The sequence below is a fragment of the Schistocerca americana genome, chromosome X, assembly GCF_021461395.2.
Source record: "Schistocerca americana isolate TAMUIC-IGC-003095 chromosome X, iqSchAmer2.1, whole genome shotgun sequence".
In the NCBI taxonomy this organism is placed as follows: domain Eukaryota; kingdom Metazoa; phylum Arthropoda; class Insecta; order Orthoptera; family Acrididae; genus Schistocerca; species Schistocerca americana.
Genome location: NC_060130.1, coordinates 899,440,759 through 899,462,920, shown reverse-complemented (window position 1 = coordinate 899,462,920; position 22,162 = coordinate 899,440,759). Strand labels below are relative to the sequence as shown.

General features: G+C 36.7%; 1 protein-coding gene across 1 annotated transcript in view; it reads left to right on the top strand.

Annotated features, from left to right (window-relative positions):
• LOC124556381 (osmotic avoidance abnormal protein 3) overlaps positions 1-22,162 on the top strand; it is a 373,479-nt gene that overhangs the window by 102,314 nt on the left and 249,003 nt on the right. The window lies entirely within an intron of this gene.

The following is a 22,162-nucleotide window of genomic DNA, read 5'->3' as shown; positions in this document are numbered from 1 at the left end:
TTAGCAACAGGCAATTTTAACGAATTTTGTTTATTAGATGTATATAAAAACATTATGCATGTTATTTACAATTTAATCATGAAAAAATTGGTTTGAAATGTAGCTTTATATGCTAAGAACCATATGTTAGATTAGTTATATAATTATACAATGAATAATTATTCAATAATTTGGATAACAAATAATTCTTAAAATTTCTTTCTTCCATTGATATAAATTTACTGAATTTGGTAGAAAATTAATTCTTTAAAATTTATCACAGTTTGGATATCTATTTCTAATATTATTTATTTTTTGTTCAAGAGTTTAAAATTGTGTTTGGATAATGTAGTAATTATAATTGTTATCATATAATCTTAAAACAACAAAAGTAGGTCTTAAAATTCGATCAGCTGTTTGAGTAACAATATGTGGTAAGAACTTTATTTGCTCATTTCTTTCACAAAAAGTTCTACAGTTGTATCATATATTTCATCAGATTTTCTTCTGCACTTATCCTTAATTTTATTCAGATCTTTTAAATGATTTACTTGATTTTCATAGAGTTGTTTTACCTTAATCTTTATTTTATATTTATCATATTTTCTTACTGAAAGTAAAACATCATGAGCAACCCATTTTCTAAATTGTTTTGTTTCTTTTTTTTATTTTAATGTTAAAGAAAACAATCTATTTTCACTAACACACATTGTGTGTTTTTCATTACTAGTTAGACCCTCTAAATTTCATGGTTTGTAGTTTTCAAAATTTTTTTTTCATCTCCATCTATGTGTTAAAGGTTTTTTTATATTCTAAAAGTTTAGCCACATCTTTGCTTTATGCTAAGGATTATTATATTCATCAATAACTGTTAAAACTTTTTTATCGTTGTATGTAAGTTTGTTATTTTTTAGATCTAAAAGTGACTTTATTTATATATAAAAAGCTTAATATACTTTTATTTTTTTGATTGTAATAAATTTATTTCTTTTATATAAAAAGTGAAAATAGAATGATTTGTCCATTGTTCAGTCAAAAAAAAAAAAAAGAAAGTCATAAAGAAATACAAATACAAAGCAGAGTACACCTTCAAAAGTGGGTTTTATTGATTGTATAAAAGAAACAAAAAGAATACCCACAAAATAAAAATGTAGGAGAACATATCAATAACTAAAATAATTTTTTTTTTGTGAAAACAGTAAAAATGAAATAAAAAATTATTCTAAATATATTCTTAAATGTGACCATAATCAATCGAAAAACGAGTAAATAGCGTCCAATTATTAAAAACATAAAGAAAGGTATTATTTTGTGGGAGTTTTTTTTATTACATGAATTTGAAATAACGTCGAAAGTTACCTTAGCACAAAAAATATAAAAAACTGATTAATTTTTTATTTTATTATATGATTTTCGTTAATCTTCCACACAAATGTTTAATTCCCATAAGAAATCATTGTAATCACATATTATTTTAATTTAGGTTGATGTATAATATTCATATGGTGACACACTAATTCCATCTTGTAATTTGATACATTTATCATCATCAAAACAAAAAATAACTTCACTACATGCAATACTATAATTCAGATTTAAATGGTATAACGAATTTTATTTCTCTACATTTTTATGTAATCCAAAAGAATTTTATAACATCAAACTAACTGCACTTTATGCAACACATTTTTAAAATCCTTTATTGTCATTTTCCATTAGAATTATAATATTTCGTTGACACATTTTAGGACTTTCTCTAGATCATTCTTTTACTTTTTAACGAATTTTTTGATACTTCCTTACCAGTATACATAAGTTTTTTTATATTTGCAGTTAGAATATTAACATAATAACTAAATGAAATTGGTAATTTTTTGATATTTATTAATATAGATTTTTTCAGGATTTGGTTCACAAGTGTTAATATCTTTTAAAACACATTCTAAATCTGCAAAACTTCCAAAAGATGCTTATAATGAGTGATGACATTTTTCAAATTCAGTTTTTCACCTTCTACAGGCATATCTATTTTAATTTCTTTATGTTCTTTACAATCAATTGCACGATTGTTTAGTTTATGTTGTGTTTAAATATCTTAAACATCAATCACGAAGATAAATTTAATGTTCATTTATAGTTGGTTCTAAACTAAGTAATCTACATAAGCCCTTTACTCAATTTTATTTGAATTATTTTTATCTTAAATTAAGAAATGATTAACATGTTTGTCTTGTATGTTTTGTGTATGGTAAAGAGGATATACAGTAAATTTTTCATCATATGCATAAACATGGATTGAAGTATTTGACTTATTTTCAAATTTTGGAATATCTGTTAACTGAACAGGAAAATTAATTTTCTTTTTTTCAAAAATTTCATCTAATTCTAATCCAATATTTTTATAATTTTTAGCTGTTACAATATGATCATTTGCTGGATATAAAGCTGATTTTATTGAATAAAAGGGACATTTTTGATATGTGAATTTTGCATTAATAACAGCATTTTTGTCTTAGATTTCCTTTACTAAATCGATATAAGAAGAACCAAAAATTGGATTGTCGCTATTAACATTTAATTCTAAACTATTTGTATAAAATAAAACCAACCACTTTTGTTTCTTTGCATGTCTTCCATTTCAGTTAATAGTTTATTTATCGATCTTTGATCATTACTTGTTTTAAAATCAAATGCTTCTGTTTCGTCTTCTTTTTAAAATTACAATAAAATTTCGTGTTAGTTCTAAACAGTCTTCTTTGCATTAAAATTTTCTTTAATTTGGTGATAACTTTTTCTATAATTTGATTAAAAAGTTCTTTTGGTTCAACCATATTAATAGTATAGTAAATTTCATAAATTTTTATTCTTGACTTAAAAGCAGAAACTTTTCTAGTAATATTTTATGTTGTTTAAATAAATAGTCTTCATCTAGGAAATTGTAACTAGAAGATTTTTTCATTTAATTTTTTTGATTAATTTCTTGATATTTATCTATCAGAACCATTGGAAAATAATTCTCATTATCAGTATTATTAATATCATCCTAAAATCTAGTTCTAAGATCGTTTAAACGTTGTTTATTAAGTTTAGAATATTTTTTTAAATTTTTTATCTTACAGATATGATGAAGTTCTTTTTAAAGATTTTTTATTCAAATCGTTATCATTACTGGTTACATTGCTCTCAGATTTTTTGATAAGATCGATTAATTGTCATTTATTAAGTTTTTTATAATCCTTTAATCTGTTTGTTTTGCAGAGAGTATGAATTTCTTTTAAATATATTTTATTTCATTTGTTATCATTATTATTATACTGTCAGCATTATTTAGATTAAGATCGATTATTTTCACTTTATTAATTTTGAATAATTTTTAAAATTTTTATTTTTCCAAATTGATCTAACTTTTTTATACTTTTATATCGAAGTTCTCTACTCTTCATTTCTTTCGTATTAAAATAATCAATAGTTTCTTAGAGATCTTGTCTAGTTGCATTTGAATAACCATTGTATTTACAATAATTTTTTAAATCTGTATAGCTCTAGTCTTTATTTTCTTTACAATAGTTTTCTAGATTTTTAAATAGCTCAGCTTTGGATTACACTTAGTTTTTTTATTTATATAGAAAAAATTAGATCTTTAGTTTTCAAGTGCTGGTTTAAATAGATGAGGTTTGACAAAGTAGAAAATTTTATTATTGTTTTTATTTTTCAAATATATAAAAATCACTCAATCTTGGCAGACTTATTTATAAAGAAAAATTTATTAAATTTTTACTTTTTAAGTAAATGAAAATTTGGTCTACGAATATAGTTAAACAAATCTCAGAGTACTAGTTTATAAAGAAAAAAATTATTCGTTTTTTTTAATTTTTTGAGTAAATGAAAATTTCTTACCCTGATATAGATAAATTTTTAAATGGGGAAAACAGCGAAACTAAAATCTTGGTTTTAAATCTGAAATTTTTTAAAAAAATGTGCTCTTTGGTTCAGAATCAGCGTACATATACTACTCATGTATGAGGGCCTGATGAGGGATTTCGTCTGATGTCGTGTGTAGCCCAAATAACATAACAGTCAGACATCTCCTTTTTCATGACAATTCTCGGCCGCACACCTATAATGCATGCGTAATTGCCCCCCCCCCCTTCCGCCGAGTTTCACCTCTGCTTGCATGAATCTCTGGCTGTGAAGACAACAATTTGGGACAATCAGCGAGCTGAAGACCAGCGCAGAGAATTGTCGGAAAGCACAAGCAGCTACCTTCTATGACGAGAGTATTGGAAAATTGGTACAACGACCCAAGACATGTCTATGTTGGAGTGGCAACTATGTAGGGAAATAGTTCTAAGGTGTAGTAACTGTTTTCACAGTGGTTTCCATTTCGCGACCGATATGACCTTACTTTCTGAATAGCCCTCGCAAATAACGCATGATAGCTGCAACTTTAGAGGGCAGCGCCGCTTGGCACTTTGACCATGCACTATCTAATAATGAATCTTGTTCTTTTTCTTGTGCCTTTGTCTGGCGAAGAGTCGGCATTGTTAGTAACGGATTTGGCACGGTTAATTTAAGAGTGGCCGGATGCCTTCCTTTCGCTAGCTGGTTCCCCCACTGACGGAATATATGTACATCAATTGACTCCGTGTAGCGTTATTTATGTGGAAGCAAGCGAAAGTTTTCTTAATGATTATGAATCGTGTAACTGGGGCGGGACTTGAGTACCAGCGCGGTATTCACTTATGAGGATGTGGGAAACACCACATCCAGACTGATCGGCACGCCGAGCCTCGTCGTTAACACATCTACATCCACATCTCCATCACATCTACATCTACATGATTACTTTGTAATTCACCATTAAGTGCCTGGCAGTGGGGTCATCGAACCATCTTCAAGCTGTTTCTCTACCGTTCCACTCTCGAAAAGCGCGTGGGGAAAAACGAACACATAAATATTCCCGTGCGAACTCCGATCTCTCATATTTTATCATGATGATCATTCTCCCCTATATAGGTGGGCGCCAACAAAATGTTTTCACACTCTGCAGAAAAAGTTGTTGTTAGCAATTTCGTGAGAAGATCCTGCCGCAACGAAAATCGTCTTTGCTGTAATGACTGCCACCCCAAGTGGTGTATCATATCCAAGGCACTCTCTCCTCTATTTCCCTATAATACAAAACGAGCTGCCCAAATCTGAACTTTTTCGATGTCCTCCATCAATCCTGTTTGACGCAGATCCCACACCATACGGCAATACTCCAGAAGACAGCGGACAAGCGTAGTGTAAGCAGTCTCTTTCATAGTCCTGTTGCATTTTCTAAGTGTTGTGCCAATAAATGGCAGTCTTTGGTTTGCTCTCCCCACAACATTATCTATGTGCTCTTTATTCTTAATTGTAATCACTAAGTATTTTGTCGAGTTTACAGGTTTTGGATTTGTGTGTTATAAACATGTAACCGAAATTTAGAGGATTCCTTTTTGTACTCATGTGGATGACTTCACACTTTTCATTACTTAGAGTCAATTGCTACTTTTCTCACCATACAGATATCTTGTCTAAATCGACTTTGCAATTTGTTTCTATCATCTGATGACTTTATAGCACGGTAAATGACAGCATCGTCTGCAAACAATCTAAGAGGGCTGCTCAGATTTTCTCCTATATCACTTAGGTAGACCAAGAGCAGGAGAGGGCCTGTAACACTTCCTCGGGGAACACCAATATTACTGTCGTTTTACTCGACGATTTTCTGTCAGTTACTACGGGCTGTGACCTTTCTGACAGGGAGTCACGAATCCGGTCGCACAACTGAGACGATGATCCATAGGCACGCAGTTTGATTGGAAGTCGATTGTGAGGAATCGTGTCAACAGCCTTCTGGAAATTTAAAAATGTAGAATAAATTTGACATCCCCTGTCGACAGCACTCATTACTTCGTGAGAATAAAGAGCTAGTTGTGTTTCACAAGAACGATGTTTTCTGAATCCGCTTTGGCTGTTTGCCAACAAATCGTTTTCTTCGAGGTAACCCCTAATGTTCGAACACAGCATATGTTCCAAAATCCTGCTGCAAATCGACGTCAGCGATATGGGTCCGTAATCCAGTAGATTATTTCTGTTTCCTTTTTTGTCAGGTGTTGGCGTGACTGTACAACATTCTAGTCTTTAGCTACTGACATGTACTTCTAAGTTACTCATGTTGGCAGTGATTCTTGATTCGAGTCCAAGAATATTTACTTCCTCTTCTTTAGTGAAGGAATTTCGGGAAACAATGTTCAGTAACTCTGCTTTAGTGGCGCTGACACCCTTAGTATCACCATTGTTATCACGCAGTGGGGGTACTGATTGTGTCCTTCCGCTAGTGTACTTTACATACGACGAAAATGTCTTTGGGCTCTGTCAGATTTCGAGTCTGAGATTAGTTGTGGAATCCATTAAAAGCATGTCGCACTGAAATTCGCGCTAGGTTTCGATCATCAGTATAACTTTTCCAATCTTGGGGGTTTTACGTTCTTTGAAATTTGGCATGCTGTTTTAGTTGCTTCTCCTACAGTGTTCTGACCATTTTTGTGTACCATTGGGGATCAGAACCATCTCTTATTAGGTTATTTGGTACATATCGCTCAAGTGTCGCTGACAATATTTCTCTCAATTTAAACCACATGTGGTACAAGCTCACATAGTCAGATTGAAAGGAGTGGAGACTGTCTCTTAGGAGGGTGTCAAGTGAAATTTTATCTGCATTTTTAAATAGACGAATTTTGCGCTTATTTTTGGTGTGTTTTAATTTTACGGTATTTAGTCTTGCTACAACCACCTTGTGGTCACTAATCCCTGTATTCGTTATGATGCACCGTATTTGCTCATACCATTTGTTGCAAATAGGTTAAGTATGGTTTCTCAACCATTTACACTTTGAGTGGGCTCCTGTACTAATTGTTAAAAATAATTTTCTGACAACACGTTCAGAAGGATTTCGGACGACGTTTTATACCTACCACCGCCTTTAAACATTTATTTTCGCCAACATTATACTGGTATGAGTGGGGTACCTATTAGAATTGAGACTCACGTTTTGTTTGAACTGTTAAGCAACTGTGTCATCCGAGTCGGAGAGCCGGTAAAAGGAACCAATCATTAATCTATTCCGGTTGTCAAGTTTAGCCTCTACCCATACTAGCTCACAGGAACTATCTACTTTAATTTCATTACAAGGTAAACTACTTCAGACAGCAATAACCACTCCATCACCAACTGTATTTAATCTGTCCTTTATGAACACGGTTTGGTCCTTTGTAAAAATGTCGGCCGAAGTTACTTCCGGCTTTAGTCCGTTTCCGTAACGATTTGAGCTTCAGTGCTTTCCATTAGCGACTGGAGCTCTGGTTCTTTTCCAACACAGCTACGACGATTTACGACTACAATACCGATTGTTTCTAGGTATACCTTCCTGTCTTCGTCCTACACCCTTTTAGAATGATGCCCTTCCTGGTGGGCAGGTTCGATCGGGTGCCGACGCAACACCCAGTCCCGGAAGTGGCGCTTTAACACGCACGAATATCCGGGCGGTTGCTTTGTAGTAATGAATCTTTGAAACCTTTGTTCCATGATTTGTCACATGGAATAAGTCGAGCGACATATAATAGAGTACCAAGAACACAACAGCTGTTTTGTGAAAAAATGGCACTCGAGCGTTTTGACATTTCCTGCTTCAAGTGTAATGGAGCTCCCACGGTCACACGCTAAGGCATTGTCTGCGGTCGCTTTCGTCACTTGCACTGCAAGGTAAGAACGCGTAATACTTTGTACTAGAATCTGACTGCACCTAGTCACGTGGCACAGCTGTCGCTTCGGCCGGATATACACTTACAGAATAGAAGCTTTTGAAATGTGATGCTGCAGACGGATGTTCAAGAGTAGATGGATAGTTAGAATGACTTATGACGAAATATAGAATCGAACCGGGCAACACAGAAATTTATGGCCTAACTTGACTAAGAGAAGGGATCGGTTTATACTACACGTCCTGAGACATTAAGGATTCGTCAAATTCGTGTTGGAGGGGAATGTGAGGAGCAAAAATTGTAGAGTGAGAGCTACACATGAATAAATTAAGTAGGTTCAAATGGATATACATTGTAGCAATTATTCAGGGATAAAGAGGCTTGCACAGGACAGAGTGGCGTGGAGGGCTGCATAAAATCAACAGGACCAGAATTTCAACATCTACGTACATACTCCACAATCCACCATACGGTGCGTGGCGCAGGGTACCTCGTACCACAACAAGCATCTTCTCTCCCTGTTCCACTCCCAAACAGAACGAGGGAAAAATGACTGCCTATATGCCTCTGTACGAGCCCTAATCTCTCTTATCTTATCTTTGTGGCCTTTCCGCGAAATTTAAGTGGGCGGCAGTAAAATTGTACTGAAGTCAGCCTCAAATGCTGGTTCTCTAAATTTCCTCAGTAGCGATTCACGAAAAGAACGCCTCCTTTCCTCTAGGGACTCCCACCCGATTTCCTGAAGCATTTCCGCAACACTCGCGTGATGATCAAACCTACCAGTAAGAAATCTAGCAGCCCGCCTCTGAATTGCTTCTATGTCCTCCCTCAATCCGACGTGATAGAGATCCCTAACGCTCGAGCAGTACTCAAGAATAGGTCGTATTAGTGTTTTATAAGCGGTCTCCTTTACAGATGAACCACATCTTCCCAAAATTCTACCAATGAACCGAAGACGACTATCCGCCTTCCCCACAACTGCCATTACATGCTTGTCCCACTTCATATCGCTCTGCAATGTTACGCCCAAATATTTAATCGACATGACTGTGTCAAGCGCTACACTACTAATGGAGTATTCAAACATTATGGGGTTCTTTTTACTATTCATCTGCATTAATTTACATTTATCTATATTTAGAGTTAGCTCACTGAGACGGGAAAGAGTGATGTTTTTTCAATATGTAATGAAAGAGATTGCGTTATATGAGGAATATTAAGGAAGATTATGATTTTTACATTCTGTCCACAACGAGGTCGTTAGGTACCTACCACAAGCTCGAACTGTGGAAGGATACCCTCACACATCCTCAATACAGTCCCGATCTCTCCTCATGACCGAGTCGTTTCCGAAGGAACCATCCATAAATTCACCTCAAGCGATTTAGGGAAAACACAGGAAATGTAAAGCTAGATCTTCAGATGGGAATTTGACCCACCGCCCTCCCGAACGCGAGTCCACTGTTTTACGACTAGCTCGGATGGACGTCAGACTACAGAGAATCGCTGACGCGTGAGATAAAGAGAAACAACAGATTACATAGCTGGAACCTTTCCGAGCGTATAAATTAAACGCAGCACAACTCCAGCTTGTAACAAGATATATTAAAGCTACCAAAGGTACAGGAGTAAAAAAATAACATGGAAATGCATGCTTGAACATAAATGAAGATGCTAGCCAAGGCCGCAGGTTGGGCTGTTGTATTTGACAACGAACAGCACCTGTGTAATATTCTGAACACGTTGCAAGTGTCAGTCCTGGTCAGGGCAGTGTTTTGTGTAGTTGTGAGTGCTTTGGGTCGGAGCTAAGTCAATTAGAACGTGGGCAAATTGTTAGTGCTCGTACGGTGGATGTTTCGTAACCAAGATAGTTCAAGTGTTTGGTGTTTCAAGAGGCACCGTATCGAAGATTTATACCGCATAAGAGGGAAAGCAGGAAAACACCATCCACTAACAAGGGGAGGCCACGACGTTTGGAACGCGGATTTACTGCAAACTCCGTACTCTCGTAATACTCCATTAGGACAACAAAATGTGTAAGCAGTAGCGCGTACTTCTCAAGCGTTATTGAGAAAATCGCGAGATAATTTCGGTCGTCAAATATATACATGTGCGTGGCCATTTTTACCATGAAGCGGCGGCAGCCGAGTGGTTAGCGTTCAAGCCCCGTAATCGCTGGATCGAGTTCCGTTCGTCTGTTTTTTTTTTTTATTTTCAACACGGTCATTTTCTTTACTACTTATATTACAATTGATATAATAGGAAAAAATACATGTAATCGGATGAATTTTTATTTAATTTACAATGTTATTTGGCAGTTTACTAATTTTTATTATCACAAATAATGTATTATTCATAACTATCGACTAGTAAACGACCAAACGTATAAAGTGATACTGAAAATGTATGCTCCGTGATGTGAGAAATACCTTATACCTGGAAGGAGCCCGAAACGACTTGTTACCTCCAATTTTTGACCGGCACAGATGGCTTTCGAAAGATGTGCAATTAATCGTCGCTTTCGACATTACGAGTACAAGTTGCAGGATGGTATTTTTCATAAAAATATGGAAAACAAAGTTAAACGGCACCAGCTGCATTGAATAAATTCTATGTTTTCGCATATGCAAGGTCTTTTGAGTTTTTCCGTGGAAAAATAAACCTCGTTAACATTTTCGAAAACCTCTCTTTCAGACGATAATTTGGAAGCAAACCATGCATAACGCAGTATTTCCTTAAAAATCGGCGCTGATAATTGGTTATGCATTATCGAGTGGATTTTAATAGCGTCTTCCGAGAAGCAATTTCTCGTTTTCTTTCGATTAAATACGAACAGTTTTGAAGACACGGACAAGCATACATTTTCAGTATCACTTTATGCGTTTGGTCGATTACTAGTCGATAGTTATGAATAATACATTATTTGTGATAATAAAAATTAGTAGACTGCCAAATAACATTGCAAATTTAATAAAAGTTCATCGGATTACACGTGTTTTTCCCATTATATCAACTGTAATATAAGTAGTAAAGAAAATGACTGTGTTGAAGGAAAAAAAAAAAACAGACGAACGGAACTCGAGCCAGCGATTACGGGTCTTGAATGCTAACCACTTTTTTTTTTGGCTAATGCTCTACCGACCCTTTTTTTTAAACATTCATTTATTGCTATTCTATTTGGATACAAAATTAGGCAGTTCACAAACACTAAATGAAATGCATCCTCTGAAAAAAAAAATTATTTTAAAACAAATCACAAATTTAAAGGAACAGGGATGTTGTTATTTTGATTATTTATTGATTTATTTTCAATAAAGATCGCTCTGTTAAAAGGAACGTGTAGATCATTTCATCGTATAGTATGTGCATTACATATTGAGTGGTGAGGGAAACGTGAGGTTCATTATCAGCTGTCAATGTGCACACCGACTGCACCCGGCATATCCCAGCTGCGTGGGAGGGGGGGGGGGGTCAAGGAAGACTGCCTGAAAATAGCTGGCAAAGGTTTTCCGATAGTGTGACCATCTATGAACCTCATTGTGGGCTTGCTGCAAGAAATACCAAAAGTCAAGTCGCGACTTGGCAGCATCCCCATAGAGGTACGCGATCGTCCAACCTTTGACCCAGATGATTGACTGTGATTTAGTCGCCGGAAAGTAGTCACTCTCCGGATGTAAGAAGGAAGCAGGGGTAATATGTTGCGGGGTCACACGGAGGTAGCAAGCCACCATCTGTCTTCCTAGGAGCCAGACGTCCTCCACCGCGATACAAGTTAAGCGGTGATGGTCGTCATCCACTTGGCGACATTTCGGACCACTCAGCTGCCGTCGCTTCAGGGTAAAAATGGCCACGCACATGTATATATTTGACGACCGAAATTATCTTGCGATTTTCTCAATAACGCTTGAGAAGTACGCGCTACTGCTTACACATTTTGTTGTCCTAATGGAGTACTACGAGTGTACGAAGTTTGCAGTAAATTCGCGTTCCAAACGTCGTGGGCCCCCCTTGTAAGTCACAACACGGACGAAAATGTGTGTTGATTGATCGTGACAGACGGTCATGAAGATGATTGTGACGAAAAAGAAGAAGAAAACGGCAACTGAAAAAGTCAATGCACAACTGAATGTTGCGTTCGTGAATCCTGTCTGCACCAAAACAACACGAAAAAGGTTTCATAAGCATGGAATCGCAGGGAGAGCTGCAATTCCAAAACCACTCATCAGTGATGCAAATGCCCATAACAGGAAGATGTCTAAGGGCTTCCCAGCGAAACTCCGGCAGCGTCGTAAAAACAACCTTGGCAACATGTGGGCCCACCCAGAAGTTTCGCTGGGAAGCCCTCACACATCCTCCATGCAGTCCCGATCTCTCCTCACGCGATTTCCATATTTTTGGGTCAATCAGGAAAGACATTTGTGACCGTCGATTTTTTCCTGACGAAGAGATGCACGCCTGGCTACAATCATGATTCCGTAGGCAACCGCAAACACTTTTCCACATAGTTCTTGTCTCACAGTGGGATAAATGTATTAACAGTTATGGGGGCCGGCCGGAGTTGCCGAGCGGCTCTAGGCGCTTCAGTCTGGAACCGCGCGACCGCTACGGTCGCAGGTTCGAATCCTACCTCGGGCATGGATGTGTGTGATGTCCTTAGATTAGTTAGGTTTAAGTAGTTCTACGTTCTAGGGGACTAATGACCTCAGACGTTAAGTCCCATAGTGCTCAAAGCCACTTTGAAGTTATGGGGCTTACTTTTGAAATAATAAACAGTTTGCTTACTTTTTTCTATCTGTCTCGCTTTCGTTTGACTCCCGCTTATAATAAATGGGTCGACTTAAAACTGAATGGGAAAATTTATGATGACAATTTTCAACAAATAACTGGTTTTCTAGCTGAATTATACGATAATTACGTAGTTTGGTTCCATTCTAAACCACAATATTTGCTTTAATCCGAACCCGTCTTTAAACTAAATTTTTATTCTCTCTGGATAAAAAAAAATTGCTTCTGTGATATTTATAACAATATATATTTTACCCTTACGTTTTTTTTCTGTTTGAAGCCATTTAATGCTGACGTTGGGTCTATTCTTAATGTAATCCCACCCTCTGACGAAACGAATAAAAAGTGCTCAACTTGAGACCCTACAACAGGTACAAGCAACCATTCAAATCCCAAAGTAACACCCATGAAAGCAGACTTAAAATAAGGCCAAAAAACTCACACTGGAATGCCTTATAGCCGACGCGATCTTTGCCACGTCAGTAGTGATAGAATTCACTTCAATACTATTGTCCGACCCCCCCAGTTCAAGCACATGATCTTCCTTTGTGAAGTCTTTACGCAGTGCTCCTATATGGTTTATCACTTCACCCAGATGAGAACAAGGTTCACAGAAAATGAACTTTCGTGTTTCTTGGAATAATACGCAAAAAAAAAAAAAAAAAAAAAAATTGAAACCGCCATAAGAATGTTTAGGATAGACAATAATATACGTGTTTTAGATGCACTCTTAAACAATATGAATGTTGACATCTTGGGTTGTCGGGTGTTCTGCCGGATATCAGCGTCGTACTTGCACGATATTTCGGTCACGTAGCTCGAGACCTTCATCAGGTGCGACCTGAGACTGCTCCTCGAGTGTTTTTTTTTTTTTTTTTTTTTTTTTGTTTGTTTGCACTTTTCATTCCCACCCCTGATGGGGATGGGCGGGCTGTTTGAGGGCTTGCATTGCCCTTTTCAGCCATTTGCTGTACATAACTCGTACATTCATTTATTTATTAGTTCAATATTTCTTGCAAAGTGCATTTGATCATATTGAGTATACAAAGATATAGCATATATAAAAATGCAGAAATATAAAATAATACAAAATACAAAATAAAACAAAATATAAAGTAGGTACAAGGATATTAGATAGGTACAAAAATATTACATAAAATGAGGTTAGAGGTTGAGGTTTAAGTATTAAAGATTTTAAGTCATGTTGTGATATAGTGTTTCTTTATAAATTATACCGTATTTTCCGTTATGATTGTTTTCTTTGTTTCCTTGGAGTACTTTTAGTGTGTATGGAGGTTGTGGCATACGATAGTAGTACCGTAGTTTGGTGTGTATGCTACTTTTAATGTTTAATTTGTTATTTCTATGCTACTTTTTAGATGTAGCTTAGGTCTACAGTTCTTGTGTATGTTTTGTGTGTGTGCGTGTGCGCGCAGGCGCGTTTGTGTGTATATTCTGGGGTCAGTTTCTGTGTCTTTGGGTGAGGTGTGGGGGAAGTTGGATGCCTTGTGTTAGTGGTTCCATGGTGGGGGCGAGGTCTGGGTATTCTTGGCTGGTGTTTTGTGCTACTGTACACGCTGGTTGGGTATACTTAAATTTTGGTCGTCTGTTCATTCGCGGTCTTGTTGTCAAAATGTCTTCCACGTCTGGGCGTTTCGTTAATATGTGTCTACCGTAGTTCGCTCTGAGTTTGGTCAGTCTGTTTTGTAGCGGCTCCACGCCTGTGATGTCATATACGTCGTCTCTGGGCGTGAGCCTTGGCAGTCTACAGATGCTGCGTAAAAGTCGTCTTTCGGTCGAATAGAGTTGTTCGGCTACCGGTTTGTGCAAGCCTCCTAGGGGGGCTGCTGCATATTCTATCACTGGTCTGATGTACGTCTTGTAGGTGTGTATCGCCGTGTGGTCGTCACATCCATGGAAACGTCCAGGAGCAGTCTCAGGTCGCACCTGATGAAGGTCTCGATCTACGTGACCGAAATATCGTGCAAGTACGACGCTGATATCCGGCAGAACACCCGACAACCCAAGATGTCATTAGATCGCCGGGAAAGCCTGAAGAGTTACAATATGAATGTTATTAAAAGTTAAGTAACTTATTTTTACGAGGTCACCGCCCCATACATCTCGTCTGGTGCAGGCGGGGCTGCCAGCTATGTGTATGCAAAAGAAAGACTTCGCTGATCCAAGAAACACGAAAACTGGACTGCTGTCTAACAGAAACAAACTGTGGTCACATGAGTTTACTTTTACACGTTACCGTAGGCTGTGTTCACATGTGGAGAACACCAGAGGAAGCGTACAATACAGTCTTTTCCCTCTGTGGAGCAAGATGGACGTTCCAATTTGCCTTGAGTGGTTGCATAATGGTTTTAAGTGAGTTCTGTGGGCACGCTTAAAGAAAGGTATATGGTTAGATCTACGAAATTATTTTAATCTGCATATTTATTTAATGGCGAAAGATTTGCGTCTTCCAATACTATAATGTAGTCCTTAGAATTGTTCTAGACTGATTTAATAAGTATTAAAATAAAATGACACTTCGCTTCCCTCCACAATCGCCGGATTTGAATGTTACCGAACCATCCTGATCTGCAGTGGGGAAACACCATGTTTCAGTGGATGGAGAGTGTCTTTCATTGCGTGCAACAGAATCCAATTGTCCATCATTATGCATATATTTGCATCGGTTTCCAGGAGAACTGAGCCTGTTTTGGATGAAAAAGTTGACCTGACATCATATGTGGGGGATGTTTTGTTCACTGTTTCTGAATAAAAAGTAGAATTTTTTCCCTTTCATTTATTCAGTTACTACTCATCACTTAAACGAAACATCTTCCACGCCATTACTGAAACTTTCGAATCATCAAATTACGGTAAACGGGGCACTGATATTGGAGATACGTGTTTTTTCGTGAAAATGAGTTCCTTGTCAATATATTGTCTATGTAGTGTTTACACATACCAAGTAAGTAAAACGTTTTTTAGGACAATGTAACATTATGAAACTGCTTGACGTGTTGTAGGCGTTGGGCATTATTATTCTGAACTATTTTTGTGTTTCTTTTTTCTCTGGAGATAGAAATACCGTAATAGGGGAAATTCAGATATAGTCTCAAATTTTCCTATTTTCGTTGGATCTGAGTAGACGTAAAACTCTACCTGCTTGTCTTTGAGGAGCAATACGGCACACTGCTTATCTCATTGCCAGACACACAGACAGACACACACACACACACACACACACACACACACACACACACACACACACATTTCGCTTGTTAACGCAATTTCCAAACATTTTCCACGAGTTTCAGACAGAGACCTTCTGAACGGTATACTACCGACCACCAAACATAAGAAACCTAAAAACCAAAGAGCTTCGTTGTATATTGACCTCATCTCTAAACTATTGTACCTGGTGGTCTGGTGCTGCCGGCACGGTAGCTCAGTGTGTCCGGCCAGAGACTGGCTGCCCTTTGTAATAATAAAAAAAAAAAAAGAAACTGACAAGGGAACATTCCCAAGTGTCAATAAACGATCTTGATAGAACTTCATGATTGTGTAGAGGGTGCAAAATAACCCAATATGTATTTTTTGTTCACGTCCAGTTTCACTTTTAAGGGTTAAAACACATTTCGAACGGTAGTTTGGTATATTAAGTTTGGAGGGAATATCTTCGAAACGATAATATACAAACAATGTTACTCATGAAAAGTTGATATGTAATTAACGTTCTTGAAAACTTTATAGTCGAATTTTGTAATAACTGGAAGTTTTGCAAAATATAACTCCACTATTAATCAATTTTAAAAATTAAAGCTTTTGTTACAACGTAAATTAAAGAAGCTTTCAAGCTACATACTTCCATGTGTAAGAAAGCTGGTTTCGAAATACCATTTTTGCAAAATAAGCTGCACACAATGTCCTGTTGGAGTATATTCAACATACATAATTAAAATACCTAAACATTCGTTATTAGTCTGGTAATTTATTTTTCTTATATTTACTTTATGTTTTCGATTGGTATTTTAAGTTTTTTAGTTCGCTATGTCACATACGTGTATTTTGTTAGCTGAAATTAATAACTCATTATTATGATTGGAAATCATTATAATAATGATAATCTGTCAACAGATGCTTAACACAACGTTAAAACCTTTTTTTTATATCATGCACATAAAATGAATGAAATTTCTTCACATAATATATACAATAAAGAACACAGTATGAAACAAAATTCAGTAGGTTTTTAAACTGTCGCAGGTGATCCTCTACATATCCTGATTTGACTCAGACATATTTCAGTAGATTTGTATGCCTTGCCGAGGAGAACTGATTATCTACTAGTGACTGCAGCTTGATTATATTGTTTCTCAAGTGGAGATTGATATCACAATCATTCAACAGAACTATATCTGAAAATCTTCACACAAAGTTCTTCCAACATCGAAAGCTGTATATATCCCACGACGGTACGTCTGCCGTCGAGCCCCTTGGGATCCCCAGATGAATAACATCCTTGTCCTCGGGTATAATGATGAACCGGTTTTTTCACACTGACCACCCACATTTTAGAGTTTTGAAAGAAACTAATGCTGAATTTGGACCGAGGATCTGAGAATCTCTTTTTGAAGCCCCAAGTGTCATCGTGACAGCATCTAAATCTGGTAAACAAACGGCTGACCAGATCAAAAGATATTTGAAAGATGTTTTATTTCCCAGTGAGGGAGAAAAAACTGTATTATTCTTAGATTTTTGTGGCTGTCAATGTGAAAGAATCGTACATAGCGTCGTGCATGAGGACAAGGAACTTGTTCATCTGGTCATCCCAAGGGCTCGATGGCACACGTTCCGTCATCAGATGTATACAGCTTTCGACGTTGGTAGAACTTTTTGAAAAGAGTTTCAGATCTAGTTCTGTTGGGTGATTCTGAAGCCCATCTCCACCTGAGAAACAATATAATCAAGTTGCAGTCACTAATACTTAATCAATTCTCTTCGCCAATGCTCATCATCGTACTTAAATATGCCTGAAACAAATCAGGATATTTAGAGGGTCACCTATGACAATTTGAAATGCAACTGAATTTTGTTTTATATTGCGTTCTCTGTCGTGTATGCTACGTGAAGAAATTTCGTTCATTTTATGTGCGTGGTATAAGAAAATGTTAAGTTTTAAGCGTTTATGTACAGATTATCGTTACTGTAATGATTTTGTATCACAATAATGAGCTGTTATTTTCTAGTAACAAAAGACAAGTTTGTGACACCGTAAACTAAAAAGAAAACAAAAAAGTATGTAAAACGTAAATTACCAATTGAAAACAGAAAGTAAATCTAAGAAAAATAAATGACTAAATTAATAATGAATGTTTAGATATTTTAATTAAGTATATCGAAAATACTTCGACAGCAAATTGTGTACAGCTTATTGTCCAAAAATGGTATTTCAGAAACTAGCTTTATTACACATGGATGTATGTAGCCTGAAAGCTTCTTTAATTTATGTTGTAACAGAAGTTTTCATTTCTAAAAATTAATTAATGGTGGTTGGCTATTTAGCAGAATTACAAATTATTACAAAATTCGATTGTATAGTTTTCAAAAACGAGAGTTACATATCAACTTTTGTATGAGAAACGTTTTTTACATATCATCGTTTCGAAGATATATCCTCCAAACTTCATGTGCCAAATTACCTTTCGAGGTGTGTTTTACGCCTTAAAAATGAAACTGGGCATGAACAAAAAATACGTATCGCATTATTTCTGGCCTCTCTACACACCCGCCGAGTTTCATCAAGACACTTGGGAACGTTCCCTTGTGAGTGAAAGTTTCGACGATGAACTTGAAGGGGTGTCATTGGACGTCTGCCCAGACCCAATGACGAGATCAACGACGAAAAATGGCTTCTTAATTGCATCGTACTCGTAATTAAGGGAAATGAATTACCAATTCTGACATTTATGCGCTTCAGATTGACTGTGGTCTATATTTTCAGTATCACTGTGTACAATTTCATTGACAGCGACTTAGATACCAAATGGCAGCCGTACAGGAAACCAGATAGATGAATTTGGGATATTGTATAACAAGTAGAAATACGAATTTCTTTATGAAATCCATCAGCTTGTGTTTGCAAACACCGGATGCGTGTAATACGTTCCTGACAGCAGGACGTTAATCGGAAACTCGTTACCCAACGCGCGTGTGGCGTCAGCACGAGCCACAAAACCTGGTATAGATCCGCAGCGATGGTGGCTACCGGGGCCGTTAAGCTTTCATGACAATGCCGGAAGGACGGAAGTCCCCAGGACACGAACTGTCATTGCATTAACCGTCGACATGACAACCGCACTCATTATCTCGCATCTTATCCGTTTCTTCCGCACGCAAGCGTAGTCACACGGCAGGTTCCCTCATGCAAATGCTACTTCTTCTGTAGTGCGTTGGCCCGTGGTTTCATTAATAGACCACAAGACTGTAGCTTTCAGTTTCGCTCATCATCTAATATCCACGGTGCCAGACCGTGTCTACAATATTAATCAAAAGTTAGCTTGTATAACAGTTCAAAAAATAACACTTCTACATGAAAAGAGGTTGGGTGCTACGACAGCAACTTTTCAAAAACAACAAATGAAAAACAATTTTGGCACAAATAATTTTATTGGTTCTCAAATCATTTACCTTGAAAATTCATACATTTTCGCAGGCGTTTGAACCAGTTCTGAAAACATTTTTTTCAATTCCGACATTGGTACCGGAGAAACATGGTTTCGGAATTTCTTTATTGTTATGGACGTCACTGACCGCGCAGTTTTGTTTGACATAAGGTAACATAGCTGACTTAAAAGCAACAGAAATGAGATCAAATTCGGGTTCAAAAGTACTAGGACGAACCCACCGACCCAGAGGCGTTATGTACGCGATACGGGCCCGCTTGCAACAATAAAAATCCTGAGCCCTGAACATAAAATGTATAACCTATCATTAACTGAAGTAACTTCCCTTACAGCAGGCAGAAATAGAAATTTAATGGAATGTGTTGTAAAATCGCATGAAATGTAAACAAAGAGATCATTCGTTTACTATATTCCAAGTATTAAACAAAAATTATTTATACTGATAAAAGTTATTAAAAATTAAACGCATTACAGTGATTTACAATGAATATAAAGATGCATAGGCCTATAGTTGTATCTGTTGTTCGATTGATTTGTACTTACAAAATCTTACTGTATTCACTTTGACTTCTCGTGAAACCGGACCATGCGGCGTACTTTCTGTGTTGGAGGGTATTGATTATTTCATTGGTATCAATAGATCACTTTCGATACTGTGGATTCAAAGAAAATAACACGTTCATACAAATTAAAATGAAAAATCTTCATAAATCAGTTAGTTTTAAGTTATTCGGGAAAGAACTATGCAAAGATTTATTTGTGAACAGAATTACAAAATAACTCACTTTACGTACCAAATAATATTAACTTTCAGTACAAAACAATTTCCTTCTTAGGTCATTTGCACATACGAATTTGTGTACAATTTTGGTAATATCAAAAATTTTAGTCATTTTTTTATCAATATGCAAAATTGCCAACTCATGCAATCTTTTTTGTCATTGTTGACCACAAACACGTTCTCAATTGTTTAAGCGCTGAAACTACCGCCCAGAGGTACAAGAAGGAACAGGTATAGTTAAAACGATCCGAACAAACTTCACAAGTTCTGTGAGCATTTCACGCATGGGAGCACTGTTTTCTCTACTTACAGTATTTATAATTCCTGACAATTTGGCCAATTCCTTTTTTCTAAGAAGGAACAGGTATAATTAAAACGATTCGAAGAAACTTCACAAATTCTGTGAGCATTTCACGTATGGGAGCACTGTTTTCTCTACTTACAGTATTTATAATGCCTGACAATTTGGCCAATTCCTTTTTTCTTCCTTCCTGCACACATCTAGAAACATGTCCCTATGCAATATTAGGTTGTCTGCCCATAGAACTGCAGGATTCGATTAGCATCAATTTGACCGATAACAAAAGCTTCAGGTTGTGAAATAGGTTCCAGAACCTTTGAGTCAAATCTACGGACTGATGACCTTAGCAGTTAAGTCCCAGAAGATTTCACACAAATCTACGATTTTGCGAATCCACAGCCACACCAATTATTTCAAAAAATATTTGTCTGTACATTTCCTCCGGCGTTTGATACATAGCGTTTTGGCATCTTCCTTTTTATAGGCAAAACTGGTTCATCACTGTTAAGTTGCTCCGCTTTCCTAATGGTTTCATTCCACAACTCAAGAAATATATTCCTTTGTGAACCTAAACTTGCAGACAAGATTTTCGCCAATGTTTTGATTTCTCGGTGTGACAATGATTTCCTCTGAAAAGAAGAATGAAGTTCCTCAATTCTACAGAAAACTGAAGTCTACATTTTCAGGGAAATAAGAAATCTGAATCCACTAGCCTTCCCACCGACTTCACTTTTTCTTCTGACAGATCTTCCAATAATTTCAAGAGAACGTCATAATTACTTTCCAACGATTTTAGTGCTTGTACCCTGACACATTGCCTCGTAGGACAGAATGGTCGCAAATTCAGTCTGTGAACATTTTTTACAATATCATCTTTGTTGTCTTTTTGTAGGGATTGAAACACCGGTAGCCTCTTTGGCGAATGTCTTAAAATGATATTAATTCACGAATATTAATTCTCGCACGTAACTAATTCCTTGAATCGCATCTTTTATTGCCACATTAAAATTATGCACCGAACAAAGAACAAATATAGCTCTCGGTTGCAACTGAGTACCCATACTTTCTAATCCTGTTAAATGTACAGTGACACTGCTCGCGCAATCGTAACATTGACCACGACAGTATTTTATGTCGATGGATAATCATCTTATGACGTCCTGAACGACTTCAACTCCTAGAACTTGTTGAAGCTACTTCTTCGAATCCCATAAAAACTTCTTCAACTTGAAGATTTTTATTGACATATCTGAAACATATGGATTCCTGCACTGATACGTCGGAAGTCCCATCTACAATAAGAGAAAAGTATACTGCCTCCTTAATAGATTTCACAATGTTCTGCTGCACATCGCTGGGCAGTAACGAGACAATTTCATTCAATTTATCGTGAGATACCTACTTATATTAAGTTCGCTGCAGCCAAGATTTCAAGTCAGGAACATCATCTGCTCTAAGCAGCAGCAACTGATGAATATTTGATGATTCATCGGTGTGACCACGAATTGCTATTCCTTGCTGACTTAAAAAGTGGAGGGGCGTTATTATGTTTCAAATCGCTTTGCGTGCATTTTTCATACCTTCTAATTTATGTGCTGAGATAAGGGATGACACATTGGCACCTTGTTTCGTAGTTGCCGGAGCAGTCACGGACGAACGGTGAAGTGAATATTTTTCATGAACTCTGAAACGTTTAACTGCCTTTTGCCACCGGGCAAATCCATTTCGAACAAATGCAGTACGCGAATCCCTGTCTGTAGAAGTAGCAGTTGCCGACGGAAGAACTATACTGGAATCAAAAGCTTTTTTTATACACACTACAGAACACTTTGTCCAATTCTCTTTA